Here is a 16915-nt window from a genome sequence, read left to right as displayed (position 1 = left end):
CATGGAGGAGGATTTGAGCTGGGCATAGTGGTGCATACCTGTAATCCCAGACCTCAAGAAGCTGAGGCAGGGGGATTGTAAGCTCTGGGACACCCTGGACTATGTGGACAGACAGACCCAATCTAAAAAAAAAAAAGTTTGCTAAAGTATAATAAATGGGGGAACATGCGAATTCTATGCGAACACTGTGTAGCCTTTTAATATAAAGGACTTGAGTGTCCATGGATTTGAGTATCCATGGGACTCCTCAATCCAAATGGTCTCACAGATACAGACTGAAAAACTAGATGTTCAGTACTACACAGAGAAAGCCGGAGCTGGAAAGGAGGGTGAGGAGAACTTGCAGTTTTAGCTGAGGTATGATGAGTGAGCTACAAGATGGGGACTTTTGATTGAAGGCTTGCAGGAAGTGAAGGAGGAAGACAGGGGGTTCCCTGGAGGGAGGTAGAGGCACAGCACCTAGGAAAGCCACAGCATGGATGCTCTTGGCTCCTGGACCACTGTGCGTGCCTGCATGCCCGAGGCACAGCGGGACGCTGTGTTGTATTAACTGGTACAGCCAAGAGAGCAAAGCCCAGCAGAATGCTTCGTCATCTGCTATAAAGATTGCTCTTTTTCTCCGAGTACAATAAGAGTCTCTGGTAGGTCCTACAACTCCTTGAAGGTGTGTAATTATCATTCCATTTCTTTTCTCCTCAATGACAGCCAGCGTCGTCTCTTGACTTTCCTCTCGGCAGAAGCAGCAGGCATGGAGCATGTGCAGTATCGTTTAACCTCCAAGGGGCCAATACACTCCCCCATTGTATAGATGAGGACAGGAAAGTTAGAAGGTTTAGTAAGGGGAAGCAAGAAGGCTCGGCGAGTAAAATGTTTGTGCGTTGGTATGAGAACTGAGCTCAGCCACTCCGTGGTGCTACAGGCCTGCAATCTCCTTGCTGGGAAGGCAGAGACAGGAGAATTGCTGGGGTTGCAGGCCAGCCAGTGTAGCCAGACTGATGAATCCTAGGTGAGAGTTCGGAGTAAGAGACCCTCCCTTATAATCACACACACACACACACACACACACACACACACACACACACGGGTGAGCAGGCCTGGTGTCAGAGGTTAAATGACTTGGTCAAGGTTACAGAGCTAGCACTTGTTATCTGGGATTCGACCTCCTGTCTGTCTTAATACAGAGACCTTAACACTTAATTATACTGTTGGACAGTGTTTTAATTCTTTAGGGATAGTGGAGACCCTGTGGCTTTTGGACCATAAAATTAAAAACTCTTTGCCAAGCTTGGGTGCGTGCATATCAATCAAGCCGAAATGAGGACTGCTCTGCGAACTGGGGAGGAAGGCTTCTTTTTTTTCCAGGAGAGCTCAGACCAAGCCACTGACAGCTCATTTACGTGATTCGGCTGCAGTTTGACATTCATAGTACAAGACTTGCATACAATTAGTCTGATCGTTCTCACACAGTCTCTTGGAAAAAGAAGAAAAGCCTTTGGAATTTTCCCTCTGTTTGGCCTTCTGCATGATGTAACCATGGCTTTATTTAGTTGATTGTCTACCCCGGAATAGTGTGGTCTGCTGCCTTCTGCATCACTGTGGGCTGATTGAGGTCTTGTTTTCCTGGAGGGCAGATGCTGTTGCGCAGACCTGCTCTGTGGCTCTCCTCCCGCAGGATCATTCAAGCGAGCAGAACACGAAGGCAGAATTTCTTCTGTGCATGACAATGATTGCTCCAAGAGTAAGCTGGAGTCCTGTTAAATATGCAATGCAAATGGATTGTAAATGAGAAGTCTCCTCCGCAAGGGTCGGGAGGTCTGAACTCTGGGGGCCTCTCCATCCCTTCTTATCACCTGGCTCATGAACCTGACATCCCTTTTACAATCATCTTTTCTGGCCACCCAAGAGCTCCTAATGAGGGCAGAAGCTGCCTGCTCGTGTAACCCTTTCAGACACCTGGTGATTGGAAACTGGAGAGACAGCAAGCTTTCGATGCTCTGTCAGATGCCCTGAGTTATCATCAGCTGCCTGCTGGGCTTTGAGAAGGGCTGGGAAGGCGGTGAGAAGGCTGGGTAGCCGACTGCTATTGTTCTGTGCCTCCTCCTCCCACTCTGAGCTGCGTGAGGCAGTCAGGGATGGCTGGATTTGGGCTCTCACGCAGCTGCCTTCTCTGACCCTCGCTGGGTGCCTGCCTCAGCTCAGAGAATCAGTCTCTGCAGGGATTTGGGATGAGAGCTAAGAGCCTGCTCCCCGGGTTGAAGATCAATGAGCCTTTGATTTTGTTTCTTCTTCCAGTCTAGCCCACTGTCTTTGCCTATAGCTTAAGAAACCCCAATCTAAGAGGCCTTTCAAATTGAAAAGTGAACTGGTCTGTAGGAAATTGTGGTTAGTAGAAAAAGACAAGTCACCAAAGATCCAGCTGTCTCCAAGGACACCCTGTGGCATCTTTTCCCTTCTTTCTTTGAATTTTTCTTACTTCATTTTTCCACCCTGCCTGGTGCTGAGGCTGGAACTCAGTGCTTTGTGTGTGTCAAGGCAAGCCCTTACCACTCGAGCTACCCCAGCCTCAGCTTATTTCTTTGTTTTGTAGAGGCAGATACTTGACAGCTGTCGATCTGTAGGTAGCAGAGGAAGCCTAGAGTGGACAAAGTCCCGAGTGAGTGTGTTGTTGACATGGGCAACCCTCAGCAAGGACCCCAAGGCACTGGACCCATGGAAAATTGGCAAAGCCATTTACCCACATGGACCAGGCTCAAAAGGGCAACAAAGCTCTCCTCTGGGTCTGAGTGTTTACAGATGATTGGTCAGTGTGTGCAAAGACTAGCAACTGTAGCTTCCTCTTCCTCATCCCTAATACTTACAGTCTGAGACTGCTCACTTATAGAGACTTATTACTGAGATTAGCTAACCCTGATCCCTGTGCTGTCCCTAATGAACACACCAGCCATCTAGGTTGCTAGAGGGAGTAGGTGCCTTACAAAGAGCATACTCCCACCTGAAGGGGGTGGGGGAGAGAGAGAGCATGTATGTCCTTTCAAGACTCAATGCATATGGGGACCAGCATGTATATATAGTGAAAGACCCACAACGTGAGGACTCCCTCACGTTCTGACTCAGGAGAGGCGACACCCCAAAATCACCCACAAGAAACGATCTTGCTGCAACTTGCAAGAGGATTTTTATTCGAGAGCGTCCTCGGGCCCATGGTCATACACCACGCAGGGGTAGAGGACCATGGCGCCCCGAGTAGCTGAGTAAGGGGGTATTTAAAGGAAGAAACCACAACTCAAGGAAGTGGGGAGGGCGTTGTTGGAAAAATACCAAAGATACCAGTTAAGAGTCATAAGGAAGTGTAAAGTCACAAGAGTCACAGAGAATACCTGGTAATTGTTTTGGTTAACTCTCAGTTTCTAAGAGCCCCTAACAATAGCACATTTGCATGGCAGTTTCCGGTGTTGGTCAGGGTGACTTTCTTTGAATGAACACTCTTTGAACTCAGGAAGCAGGTAGGTGAAGGAAGGAATGTCGCTATCAAGGTATGATTAGCATACCTTGGAGCAATGAGTCACAAAGGTTACATTCCCAAGCCTCGACCTAAAGGCCTAGAATTTTGTTACTTCTTCATTCCCCCCCTTTTTTTTTTGTTAATAGTTCTAATCTTAGAACTAGACACTATCTTTTCTCTGACATATTTGATCCTTTAGGGCATAGTACTGTTGTCTCAAAACTAAAAGCCGCACTGCACTAATTCTTGTTCTAATAAAGGTGACTTGTCTATTTAACACACATGCACCTATAATTAAAAGCAGAAGCAAAATCAAAAGGGGTATCGTAAAGGTAGAAAGTAGGGTGGTCAAGAGTACAAGATAAGGGCCTTTCCACTGGAGTCTCAAGGTTTTCTGTGCAGAGACGTCTAATGTAGCAGGTCTTCTTCTCTTGAGTAGGCCTTCTGGAGCTGCTTTTTTGCTCGCTGTCTCACTCACTGGAGCACCTTGAGCCTAGAGAACAAAGGCTGGGAAAGCAGCATGTCAGCACTATGTACAGAGGCTATTTTTACCAGTGGAGGGGGCCCCCTGTAGAGTAATTCATAAGGGGGTCAGTCTAAACTGTCCAGGGGTGTTTCTAACCCTGAAGAGCAAAGGGTAGGAGAGCTATCCAATCATTAGCGCCAGTCTCCGCTGTCAATTTGGTAAGGGTCTCTTAATGGTTCTATTTATTTTCTCTACCTGTCCTGAGCTTTGGGCCTGTATGCACAATGTAACTTCTAACCGATCTCTAATATCTTGGCCAGTCCCTGATTTACCTGGGCAACAAAGGCAGATCTATTACCTTGGGAAGATTTCTTTTAGGATCTTCAGTCCTGGTAGGAAAAGCTTTTATCCATCTTGAAACGGTGTCTATAAACACTAACAAGTACTTGTTGCAATATCTAGCTGGCTTAATTTCTGTAAATTCTACCTCGTCATAGCACAGGCCTTGCAGCTTTTGACTATTTCTTTTGCCAAGTCAGAGAGTCCTGTAACATAGTAGTCAAAGGACCTAACTACACCTTTGAATTTCTTGGCCCCCAGGTGGGTCAAATACTGTCGAAACTTGATAGTGCTCAGGGGTGTATCTAAAGCTGGTCTCTCTGATGTCATAATAATCTTTAGGCTCCTTGACTGCCAGGATCATTGCTCCTTGAGTCACCTGTTTGGCAGTTAGATCTGCTATCTGATTTTCTTTAGCCACAGCATCTTAGGTCTTTCTCTGCAGATGTCAACAGCCCTCTTTGTCTGTATATTGCTCCGTACAGTGGCAAAAGCATACCTGCTGTCATTGTTGACTTTCCTTTTGCCATTTATGGACCTTGTCTCAAAGTCACAAGTTCAGCTTTCTGGGCCGACGTCCCTTCAGGGAGGCTGCTGGCCTAGATCACTTGCTTTTTGTCCACCACCATACTGCTGTCCCCGCCTTCTGCTTACCTTTAACCTTGAGGCTGCTGTCATCAGTGTACCAGCTCGAACCCTCAGGCCAAGGCTGATCTGATCCTTCAGATCATTTCAGCGCAGTGGTGAGTAGGTGCAGTCTCACACAGTGGGACAGCAGGTGGAACGAAGCGAAAGTCACTCGTTCAGTCAACAAAAAGCTCTGATGTGTCACAGGAGCGTTGGTAGTCATCCATCAGTCAGGGGGCTTTCAGATAATGCTTTCAAGAGTGTGGGATGCCATTACAGCTAGTTGCTGTCCCAGAGTGAGCTTATCAGCATCCTTGACAAGCAGATTATGGCAGTAATAGCTTACAGGCAAGAAAATCACCCGCTGGCAACAGGGTGTAACTTCTTGGTTAGGTAAGCCACTGGCCTTTTTCAAAGTCTCAAAGTCTGAGCAAGAACTCCTCTGGCGACCCCTGATCTCTCTTCCACATAAAGAGTGAAAGGCTTGGTTAGGTCAGGCAAAGGCTGGCCATCAAGAGGGCCTTTTTAATTTTTTTAAGGCTTTCTGGCAATCCGGGATCTACAAAACACCTCCCCTTTCTTGGTTAGGGGGTACAACAAGGCAGCTAAGGTTGCCAACCCAGGTGTCTAGAGTCTGTAGAAGCCAGCAGTACCCAAGAATTTTCTTACTTGCCTTGGTGTAGTTAGCCACTACTTCCCGACTCGAAGGGTGTCTCTCAAATAAGTGCCTTCAGTTTGACACAGCTGAGCCTTTTTAGCTGAGGCTCGGTCTTCAGTTGTCCAGGTTTCCTGTCTAGATCCTGTCTTTTTCTTTCTCTCCTATCACTGTGGCCAAGATTCTAGTCAAATTTCTCTCTTGTCTACGATCCCTCCTGTTTTTTCTTTCTTCTGCCTCCCGCCTCTCTCTCTCTCACACACACACTTTCTCTGCCTCTTTCACTAGATCGCCTAACTGTCTCCCTCTTTTCTCTGAAGCTTCTTTCTGATATCGGGGGCCAAATGCCTTATGAAGGCCAGCCAGGCCACTGAGGCCTTCTGGGCTTCCGAGGTAAGATTAAAGGGAGTGAACTGCCTGAAGGCTTCCATAAGTCTTTCAAGGAACATTGAGGGAGGTTCGATCGGCCCCTGCATTACCTCTTACCTTAGCCAAATTAGTGGGCCCATCTTGAGGCACCTTGGAGACCAGAGCCTGGCGTTAGATTGTCAAGCTCTCCTTACCTTCAGCCATGTTGCATTCACAACTGGGGCGAGTCAAAAGGAATCCCATGTTGATCTCATTTTGTAGCTGTGTAAACCGCTCGCTGTTGGCTTCCGGGCCATTTTTCTAGCTTCTAACAGAATTCTCTCTCGCTCTTCGGTTGTTAAGAGCATCTGCAACAGCTGTTGATAATCATCTCAAGTAGGCTGATGAGAAAACATAAGGAACTCTACCAACCCTGTGAGGCTTTGGGGATCCTGAGAAAGGGGGTGGTTAGTTTTCCAGTTATAAATACCAACAGAGGAAAATGACCAGTACTGAAGGGTTTAAAGTTTGGGCGGGTCCACCAGAGTCCGCCCGGACTCTGTGCTCTGCAGTTCCATGTACCCGCAGCGGTCCGCCTCTCGACACCCCGAGGGGTTTAGGGTTCCCTCGGCAGCTGGGGTTGAGGCTGTGGATAAGGGGAAGGTTGTGGACTAGGCCACTCAGGAGGCTTCATAGGGAGCCGAATTGGCTGGTGGCTGCGATTTGGGAGAAACCTTTAATTTCTCTTGTAACATAAGAGTACAACCACAATTTTGAGAAACAAAACCCAATTTTAACAGTGAAAACAATCTATTTTTTCTTTAAAAATGAACTCTAAAAACATTACTTGCTACAAATTTTGGCTGCCTGTTCCTGCACACAAACACAAGAAGGTGTAGTCGCCAATATTTCAAAAAGACACTACCCTAAATCTTATCTTTTATAAATCGGATTTCTAGGATAAGAATTACATAGAATATTACTCAATATTACTCAATCTTTAGAGACCTGTTCCCATGGGTTGTCTCATGCTGCATGTTGTAGTTCTAAATTACTCTAACCCAGAGTTACCAGTTTTAAGTCAACTTTTTGTTACCAATGTTACAAATTTTTAATCATAACTAATAACTTATGAGCCACTAATCTATAACCAAGACATATAAAAACATATTTATACTTTTGAAACTATTTAGAAACAAAAATGAAATGGCCGCATACATTTGTTCATTTAAACCAAACAAAATTCTTAATTTTTCTAGCTATAATTTCAAGAGAGGAGCACCTTGTCACCTGATGAATCCAATAATCACAAGCATAGAGATTTTTGTAGGAAAAACAGCCATTTGTTTCCTTACCATAGAACTTAAGAACTTGAGAAGCTGGTGGTTCCTATAAGAGCAGCGTTTATAATCAGCTCTTAGCAGGGCTTCTCTAGCCACACTAGATTCTTAACTACAGGTGCAGGGCTCCAAAGACCAATTAAAACTGTTTATTTTATTTTATTTTTTACCAAATTATCCCCAGATAGTCGGAGAGTACTGCTTTTCTCAAAACCCATTCTCTCACATCTCAGGTGTAAACTATCTCTAGTCAGGGTATAAAGCACCTATGAGAATTACCTTTGTTTTTCTAGATTTTTACATAGCTCTAAACACATACACAAAAACACATAAAACAGAAACCAACAGATCCAGACACATTCGACCCTTTTTTGTCCTCCACAAGCAGGCAAAAGAATTAGACGATTTTGGAGGGGGAAGCTTCCGCTTCAACAGAACTCGGTCCCTCTGACCGATCCGGAGACGGCCAGGCGTCCCTGGCTCTCCTTACCTCCCAGGGCGTCCCCCAGGGCCACAGCCTGTGGTCCTCCTAGCACGTCTGCCGACCACAGTCCTCCGGTCCTTACGGCCCAAAAGGACAGCTGCAAATACCGACCACGCGCGCATTTCAGACCCCATCACCCCATCGTCTACAAACACCAGCATCCATTTCTACCTAGACGACCAAAACCAGAGAAGCACACTTGTTCCTCACTCTGCCAGGTGTAAAACCAAGGCACGAGGTGGGACTCGAACCCACGATCTCGCAACCCGAAAACCAAGACACAAATTTAATAAACTCAGATGGATCCGAACTCAGACTTCGCCATGCTTCAGAAACACAGGACAAGACACAAACAACCCAACACAACAAGCACATGTTCCAATGTTCGTTTCAGAAAACAGACACTCAAAACAGAGACACCGGCCGGCACACACACAAGAGGGGATCCCCATACCTCCAAGTCGGTTCTCGGGTGTGAGGGGTGGTCGCGTTTCCCGGCCAACGCACCAAATGAAAGACCCACAACGTGAGGACTCCCTCACGTTCTGACTCAGGAGAGGCGACACCCCAAAATCACCCACAAGAAACGATCTTGCTGCAACTTGCAAGAGGATTTTTATTCGAGAGCGTCCTCGGGCCCATGGTCATACACCACGCAGGGGTAGAGGACCATGGCGCCCCGAGTAGCTGAGTAAGGGGGTATTTAAAGGAAGAAACCACAACTCAAGGAAGTGGGGAGGGCGTTGTTGGAAAAATACCAAAGATACCAGTTAAGAGTCATAAGGAAGTGTAAAGTCACAAGAGTCACAGAGAATACCTGGTAATTGTTTTGGTTAACTCTCAGTTTCTAAGAGCCCCTAACAATAGCACATTTGCATGGCAGTTTCCGGTGTTGGTCAGGGTGACTTTCTTTGAATGAACACTCTTTGAACTCAGGAAGCAGGTAGGTGAAGGAAGGAATGTCGCTATCAAGGTATGATTAGCATACCTTGGAGCAATGAGTCACAAAGGTTACATTCCCAAGCCTCGACCTAAAGGCCTAGAATTTTGTTACTTCTTCATTAGCACAGTCTGTACTAGGCACAGTGCTTAGTTCTTTTTCTGTACTGATATGTTTTTCTCTCCGTTTATAGTTGGGGAAACTGATACTCAGAGGGCTTTACTGACTGAGGCACACAGACAGACATGGACCTGGAGAGGGAGCTGAGAGTTCTAGATCTGGATTGCAGGCAGCTGGAAGAGAGAGAGTGACACTAGGCCGGGCATGAGTGTTTGAAACCTCAAAGCCCACCCCCTGTGACACACTTCCTCTAACAAGACCACACCTACTCCAACAAGGTCACACCTACTCCCAAAAGACTACACCTCCCATTAGTGCCACTAACTGTGAGTTTATGGGAGTCATTTTCATTCAAACCAACCCATGAAATTACCCACGGTGACTTGGCTTGGTGCATGGGCATAACTGAAGTCTGATTCCTGTTCTGTTGAATCTAAAGCCTATGCCATTAGCCATTGTGCCCACACTGAGGCTGTAGGAACTGAAGTGACTTCAACTTGAGGGGTAGGTATGCTTTCCCTCCAGCCTTCAGCAAACACACAGCTTCCATTTCTCTTCTGCCTTGGAGCTACCAGCTTTCCCATGGGGTTCTCCTTGGCTATGTATGGTTTACCAGATCTCCTCAACTCATGATGTTAAACTAACCTGGGCTTAGTATAATCTCTTCTCAAGAGACAGGTTAGGCGACTTTCTGTTACACTTTTTTCTAGACATGATAGACAGGCAAATATTAGGATCTAGGTTTCTTCAACAAGGATATTACTCTGCAGGTTTCCAGAGAGGGCCTCCTGCCTGGGACATGAGCCTGAAAGTCAATGCAAAAGGTTATTTCTGTAGCTTTGTCATTGGTGAGTCTTGGGCACGGGGTGCATTGGCTAGCCCCAGCCGCAGCCCCAGCCCCAGCCCCAGCCCAATCCTATCAGCAGATTATGTCCTTAGAGTGTTTATTGTGGAAAGAGATGGAGGTGCTGGCTGCCTTATGTCTCTGGTCAGTGTTCAACAAATACTTGCTGAGCATAAGAGTTGAAACAAGAATGGGCTGGAGTTATGGTTCAGTAGTTAAGAACATTCACAGTTCTTGCAGAGGACCTGGGTTCAGTTCCCAGCTCCCAGTGATACTGACTGCTGTCTCTAACTCTCGTTCTGAGGAATGTGCCATCTTCTGGTCTTCACAGGCAGCAGGCATAAGGTGGTGCACATGGATGCATTCAAACACTCATATATACAAAATGATAATAACAAGCTTTTTAAAGGGGCAGCGTCTCCTCCCTAACTATTCAGTAATCCCAGCTCTGTGTATTGACTTGGGCCAACCTCGCCTTTCTCCAGCCAGCACACTTGGTAACAGGAAGAAATGCTAGAGCTTCTTGTTTTTTGGTTTTTGTTTTTTTTAAGAACCCCGTGGTGACCTATGAGGTAATTCCTATTCCATGTTGATGGCCTTTTCCAGTTTAACATAAAGAAATAATGCAGCCTCAGAGAGGTAAATTCATGCACCCAAACTCTTCATATGCTGGGATCAGAGGGGCTTGAGTTAAATATAGGTGCGACTGACTCCTGTCCTAGGTTGATCATAGGCTGCTTTCCGAGAGTGCAGATCTCCTCTCTGCCTTTATTCATTCGGTTGTTTTTCAAATCCTTTCGTGGTGGGAGGCTCTTCCCCCGACACCATGAGGGTTCACGGTGTGAGTATGGCTCTCCACACACTGGTTCACAAACCTGCTGAGAGAGCAAGAACAGTGAGCACACTAGGGACATGAGGATGCCAGCAACGTGGGAGGGGTCACTTCTAACCTTAGGGTCACGAAAGCCCCCCCCCCCCCAAAGTCAAAGACATTGGTGGACTGTGGATGGGCAGGAACTTAACGCTAGTGGGAAGCCTGCCTGCCCCTTGCTGGGACTCTGCGAGCCGCTTTGCCTCTTTTATACTTTGAAAGATAAATGGAAACTTTCATGGGCTTCTGTCTTCTGAAATCCACTCTTCCTACCCAGCCGGAGGGCTCGTTCTAAAATGTAAATCAGACTACCGTCAGTACTCCCCTACTTCACCTATTCCAAGACTTCTCAGACTTTCAACTGAAGTCCCAAGTCCTCAAACCCATTCTCTGTGTCTGCTGTAGATGCTCTTCTTTTTTTAGAACTCTCTCTGTCTCTCTGCTTCTCCCTCTCTCTGTCTCTGACTCTGTCTCTCTCTGTATGTGTGTGAGAGAGAGAAAGAGAGAGACCGAGAGAAACAGAGACAGAGAGACAGTATGCATCTGGAGGACAGCCTCAGGCATCAGCTATTGCCATCTTATTTGAAACAGGGTCTCTTGTTTGCCCCTGGGAGTACCAGGCTGGCTGTCCTACAAGCTGCTGGGGATTTGTCTGTTTCCCATCGGGGATTGCAGCTATACGTGGGCTCTGCTTTAGGGATCTGAACCCAGGCTTTCATGCTGGTGTAACAAGTTCTTTAACCACTGAGTCATCTCTCCAGCCTCCCCTCCCCATGCCTCATCATCTACTATTTGCTGTCCATGAGTTGGGACTAAATGTCACCCTCTCAAAGAAACCCCAGGACAGTCTAGAGAAACTCTGCCCCGATCAATCTCCGCTGCTGTCCTCTTGGCATGGATCAGTTTTTTATTGTGATTCTTGTTTGCTGTTCTCCATAGGAGGGAGGACAAGAATCTTCCTATTTTTTTTAAACCTCCATATACATAAGTGTAAAATATAACTGATACGTACAGCTGTACAATAAGTGTTTTCTCGATACATGATTCAATAGATGGATCAGGTGGGTTGTCAGGCTGAATGAAGAAAGCCCAGGGGCACGCAGGTGCAATGGGTTTCTGGTATTGTTTGGACTGTAGAGCAGCAGCGAAAGCTGATGGATGGTAGATCACAGACAGCCCTTCTCAGACTTCCTAGGGATTCTAGACATTGCGCAGGCGTTGGTGGGCCCCCAGAGATGGTAATGGCCGGATCTGGATACCATGGGTGACAATTAAAAAGAAGGATTGGACGTTCAAGAGACGGGAGATTTAGAGACCCATCAAGGAACTATTGATCTCAGTAGGATGGATGAGATGGAGCAAACTTGAATTAAGGCAGTGACAACAGAAATGGAAGGATGAGAATAAATTGATCTATAGGACCAGGAGAGAGAGACGGAGAGGTGAAGGATTACCTGAGATTCTTGGCTCAGGGAGATGTGCGGGTGGTGAACATGATAGGGGCTCAGCCAGGAGAAAAGGACCAAGGGGCTCATTCAAGGAAACGATGGGGCTTTTGCTTTTGTCCAGATGGAGACTGAGATGTTTGGGGTCACATACGGGATGATACACGTGAGGCAGGGAGGATCTATGGGTCCAGTGATGCTGCTGTGGAAAGAGAGCTGAGAGGATACATGCAGAAGTCACAGGCACAGCGGTAGAGGAGGAAGCTATTGCAAGAGGCAGGCGATAGAGAGCCTAGGGTTAGGAGAGCAGTCTTGTTAGGACTGTGGGGGCATGGATCTGCTTCAGGGGTTAGAGAATGCCAACCAGAAGTAGTAAATGGTGAGCTATGGATGAAGATGGCACATCAGTTTGGTCATTTAACTTATAGATTCCGACAGTGGTGGTTCAATGGTGGAGCGCTTTAAGGGCTAGGATGCTGGGCGTTTGAGACAGCAGGGAAGCTGAGGAGTGGGAAGGGAACTGTAGACCAAAGATTGGGTCCTTTGACATCCCACCGTGGATGAAAGAGGAATCACTGTGGAGACTCTGACTGGTGCTGGTTGTGGACCGAATGCTGTTTTCTTTAATAGTGTAGCCATTGGAGGATGAGCTGTAAAGGAAGGGTTCCAAGATGAAAGGGGACCGCAGAGGGTGATGGGTGGATGTAGCCCCCTACCCCCCATGAATGATTGCATGGATGTGGATGGCAAACATCTACAAAACTGTCCAAAATGGAGGAGAAAAGGACAGAACTGGGGTTATGGAAGCAGGTGGCCAGAGGAGACAATGTCGGACAAGGTTGTTCATGGAGGAGCTTGAGCGGGTTCAGTGTGAGAGTGGAAGGAAGAACTACCGGTATCATGGGAGGACTTGAGGAAGAAAGGAGGGGACCACGGGCTTTGCTGCCAGGTTGAATGGTGTTCAGATTCCAGCCCTGTCACATTCTGTGGGACTTTTGGCAGGCTAGTTGATCCACCAGGGCCCCCATTCCCTCACACGCCTCACAGAAGCATGCCGAAGAAGAGGGGATCTGTTGATCAGTGAACACAGCATCAAGGACACAGCGAGGCTTTGGTTAGGGACCTCTTAGCCAAATGCCTTTTATACTTAATTTATTGTTGTTGTTGTTGTTGTTGTTGTTGGTGGTGGTGGTGGTGGTAGTAGTAGTGGTGGTGACATGTGTGTGTGTGTGTGTGTGAGTTTATATGCATCACATTTACACAAGAGCCCAGAGACCAGAGGAGGGAGTGGTTGTGAGCAACCATGTGGATGCTGGGAATTGAACCAAGATTGTCTGCAAGAGCAGTGTTTGCTTTTAACTGTGGAATATTTTATCCATCCCTTCAAAAAAATTAAAAAAAAATGTTTATTTACATGGACCCGTCAGTCCCTTTTTATCGGACACTAGTTCTCAGTCAGGGCATGAAGGATCAGCCGCAGTTGAATTCTTCATGGATTAGAGCCGGGCAGATGGCTATGATCAGCTGTGAAGTGCCCTCCACAGCGACCCCTCTTCAGTGGAACTTGCTCATGTTTGAGTTCCTTGTAAGAAATGCAGTAGCTGGAAACCATGTAGGCTGCCAGCACCATGTTAATCCCTGAGATGCTGCCTTTCCGAACCCTGATGTACTTGTAATACTGGTCATAACCTCTCCAAAAGGTTCCTGCAATACCATCAGGGGTGAAATCCAACATTGATATCCAGCTCAACAGGTCTCCGAGTTTAATCTCTGTGAGCTGCTTCTCCTTTAGTGGCATGAGCAATGCCATCTTGCAGTCCTGGTGTCTGAAAAAAAAATCTTTAAAAATTTTTAGATGTATTGCATTTAGTCATTTATTTAACATGTGTGTGCACCCATGCAAGCACATGAGCTTATGCTGGCCATGCCTTATCAAACCCTTATATACATCATTTAGAAAGGACCCCCAGGGACCACACTGATCCTTATCCTAAGGCAGAATGCTGCACTTGGAATATGAACTTGCTTTTGTATGGGACCTGGCCTGATTCGGGAGGGCTCCCCATGTAATTAATGGATGCTGTTTGCAAAAGCGAGCCCCTCAGGGCACAAACTGCTGAGTGCTGACCAGGTACTGCCATGCCTCTCCCAGGAACCACCCTGGAGGGAGCAACAGTCTGACTGATTATGCTGCCACTCCAGGGAAGCCCACCATGATTTGTCAAGGGGGACCCAGGCGGACCAGCAGCCTGTTCTCTGTCTCAGTGGGAGAAGACTTGGAAAGGCTTTCCTAGGGGTCCACCTCTGTCAAAGATCAAGTGGGACCTTATTGCAATTGATCACACTTCAATTTTTCTGGCTTTCACTGTTTGCCCTGTTCCATACAGAACTATTCTCCAGGGCGCTTGGTGGTGCTCCAGACACACAAATCACCCCACTGGAATATACTGTCACGGAGCTTAGCTTAAGAGGTCTTCTGTGGTGTTTACAGCTTTTGCCTAAACTGTGAGCTTTAAGAAGGTGCCACTTGTCTGTCTTCTATCAGTCAGTCTAGACACATAATAGATGTTCATTAATTATTTCTTTAGTACGTAAGTGAACAGGTGTCAGAATCGCACCCAGGAGAGCTCCTGTGAATGTAGATTCTTTTTTTCAGAGTTGTGAATTACAGAGCAGATGATCTGAAAATGCCTTTTGATGGGTGTAAGAACCCATCTGAGCCCACCCATGCCCATCTGGAGCCACCCTTGGAAACGGCCCCACCCTTCACCAGCAATTTCCAGGTATCCATCAGTGAAGACTGGCCACAATTTATAAAATGTTCGCCCAGGAACATTGGGGGCTGCATTCACCATCATTTCAGTACAGAGAGGTTGTTCCTTGGGGCCTTTAATTTTCTAGCTTTCATTATGGGAGAGTAAAATGTATCACTTGCATTCCAAAATTGATTTTTATTTCCCAAAAGAAGCCCATAAAAAATAAATAACTTCCCAGGAGGGAAAATAGAAAAGGAGTCTCTTCACAGGGCAATTTGTTAAAAGAGAAAAGAAAGCTGGAAGGGACAGAGCAATCTAAACAGTTAGATTCATTCTCTCTCTCTCCCACCTCCCTCCAAAAACAAAAAAACCCTCAAAGCTCACCTGAAGTGGCTTCACGGAGTAAAGTGGAGCGTCCTCCTTCTCATTGCCTCCCTCTGGCATCATTATCCACAAATGAACATGCGCTGTCCACTGTGGTTCTGTTGTCAAGAAGGTGCATGATCACAGGGGCCATGATTGACAGGTTGAGAACCACTGGCCTAGACAGACAAAATGAGAAAGACCCTCCCCCTTTCATTGGCTGGTCATGTTCCCAACTACGTGGAGGGAGCAAGCAGGCAGGGGAAGCCCGAGTGAGCTTATTTCACAACTTCTTACTAGTTGCAACAGTAAGCGTTTGCTGCATAACAAATCATCCCAAATAAAGTCCACTTAAAATGGCAAGCATTCTTTCCTTCATTTTGTGGGTCTATTGCTGGAGGGTTCTTAAGACCCAGTCTGCTGGATGGTCAGAGAATGTCTCCACTGTCATGGCTGATAGTTCAGTGGAAGTTGGGGTGACAAGCATAACCATTATGCAAGCCAGCAGGCTATCTCTAGCTTGCTCAGGCGATTCTTTCTGGTCCCAAGCATCCTCTGACCAACAACAGAAAAATATAGTGATCCAAACCTTGGTTCTCTGGTTCACAAATACTGTGTGTGTGTGTGTGTATGTGTGTGTGTGTGTGTGTGTGTGTGTGTGTGTGTGAGAGGGGGGGGGAGAGAGGGAGAGAGATGGGAACATATGCCAGTATGTGTTTCTCTGGAGGTCAGGATGTTTGATATATTCCTTTATTATCTCTCCTCTTATCTCGTTGTCATGGGGTGTCTGACTGAGCCAGAAGCTCGCCTTTTTGGCTATGCTGTCTGGTCAGCAGGCATTGGGAAAAGCCCATTTCTGTCTGCCAATGCTGGGGTTACAGGTGTACAACCACAAGCCTGGCTTCATACATGGGTGCTGAGGACTGAAACTTGGGCTGGCATGCTTGCAAAGAAAGTTGGCTACCTGATGAGTTATTTTCAGCCCTCTCAAGCATCTTTAAGTTTGTACCACATTGGCTGATGGTCCAGTTGCTAAGGCAAGTCACATGACAGTCCAGAGCAGTGTTCTCAACCTTCCTGATGCTGCGACTCTTTAATTCAGTTACTCATGTTGTGGTGACTTCCAACCCTAAAATTACTTTGTTGCTGCTTCAAAACTGTAATCTTGCTGCTGTTATGAATCCTCTTGTAAATATTTGATATGCAGGATACTGGGTAGGCGACTCCTGTGAAAGGGTCGTCCAACCCCCACAGGGGCTATGACTGACAGGTTGAGAACCACTGGCCTAGATAGACAGAATGAAAAAGACCCTCCCCCCTTTTATTGGCTGGTCATGTTCCCGACTACGTGGAGGGAGCAAGCAGGCAGGGGAAGAACTGAATAATCTTATTTCACAGCAAATAGACCAGAGGTGCTGACCTCATCCATCAAGCTAAGAACCCACTATGTAACTAACCTTATAGCTCATCACATGTGGCCATTGTCTGCCTCCCTTCTCCTCCTTCCACTCCTTCCATTGCTCTGGCAGCCAAGGAGACAAGGAGACTGCTCCATATGGGGGCTACATCACTGGTCTTTCACTCTGCTCTGAATGAAACTATTTTGGGGACAGAGTTTTGCTCTGTAGCCTAGGTTGGCCTGGAACTCACAATCCTCCTGCCTCAGCCTCCTGAGTGCTGCAATTATAGGCTATACCCCTTGCCCAGCTGATGTTCTTACCAGTAAGCATCCGTGTATACCTTTGCTGGCTTTTCCGTACACATACCCCTCACCCTCCTTCACTATCTACTCTTTCTCAGGACACTGAGCCCATA

At 46.8% G+C, this 16915-nt stretch overlaps 1 protein-coding gene and 1 pseudogene across 3 annotated transcripts in view; one reads left to right on the top strand and one right to left on the bottom strand.

The window, feature by feature from the left end:
- Prkcb (protein kinase C beta) overlaps positions 1 to 16915 on the top strand; it is a 341205-nt gene that overhangs the window by 185056 nt on the left and 139234 nt on the right. The window lies entirely within an intron of this gene.
- LOC110297336 (ATP synthase F(0) complex subunit f, mitochondrial pseudogene) lies at positions 13471 to 13791 on the bottom strand (annotated as a pseudogene).

The sequence above is a fragment of the Mus caroli genome, unplaced genomic scaffold (genome assembly GCF_978045245.1).
Source record: "Mus caroli unplaced genomic scaffold, Mus_caroli_1 scaffold_8, whole genome shotgun sequence".
Lineage (NCBI taxonomy): Eukaryota > Metazoa > Chordata > Mammalia > Rodentia > Muridae > Mus > Mus caroli.
The sequence above is the reverse complement of the archived record's forward strand: the minus strand, read 5'-3'. Positions and strand labels throughout refer to the sequence as shown.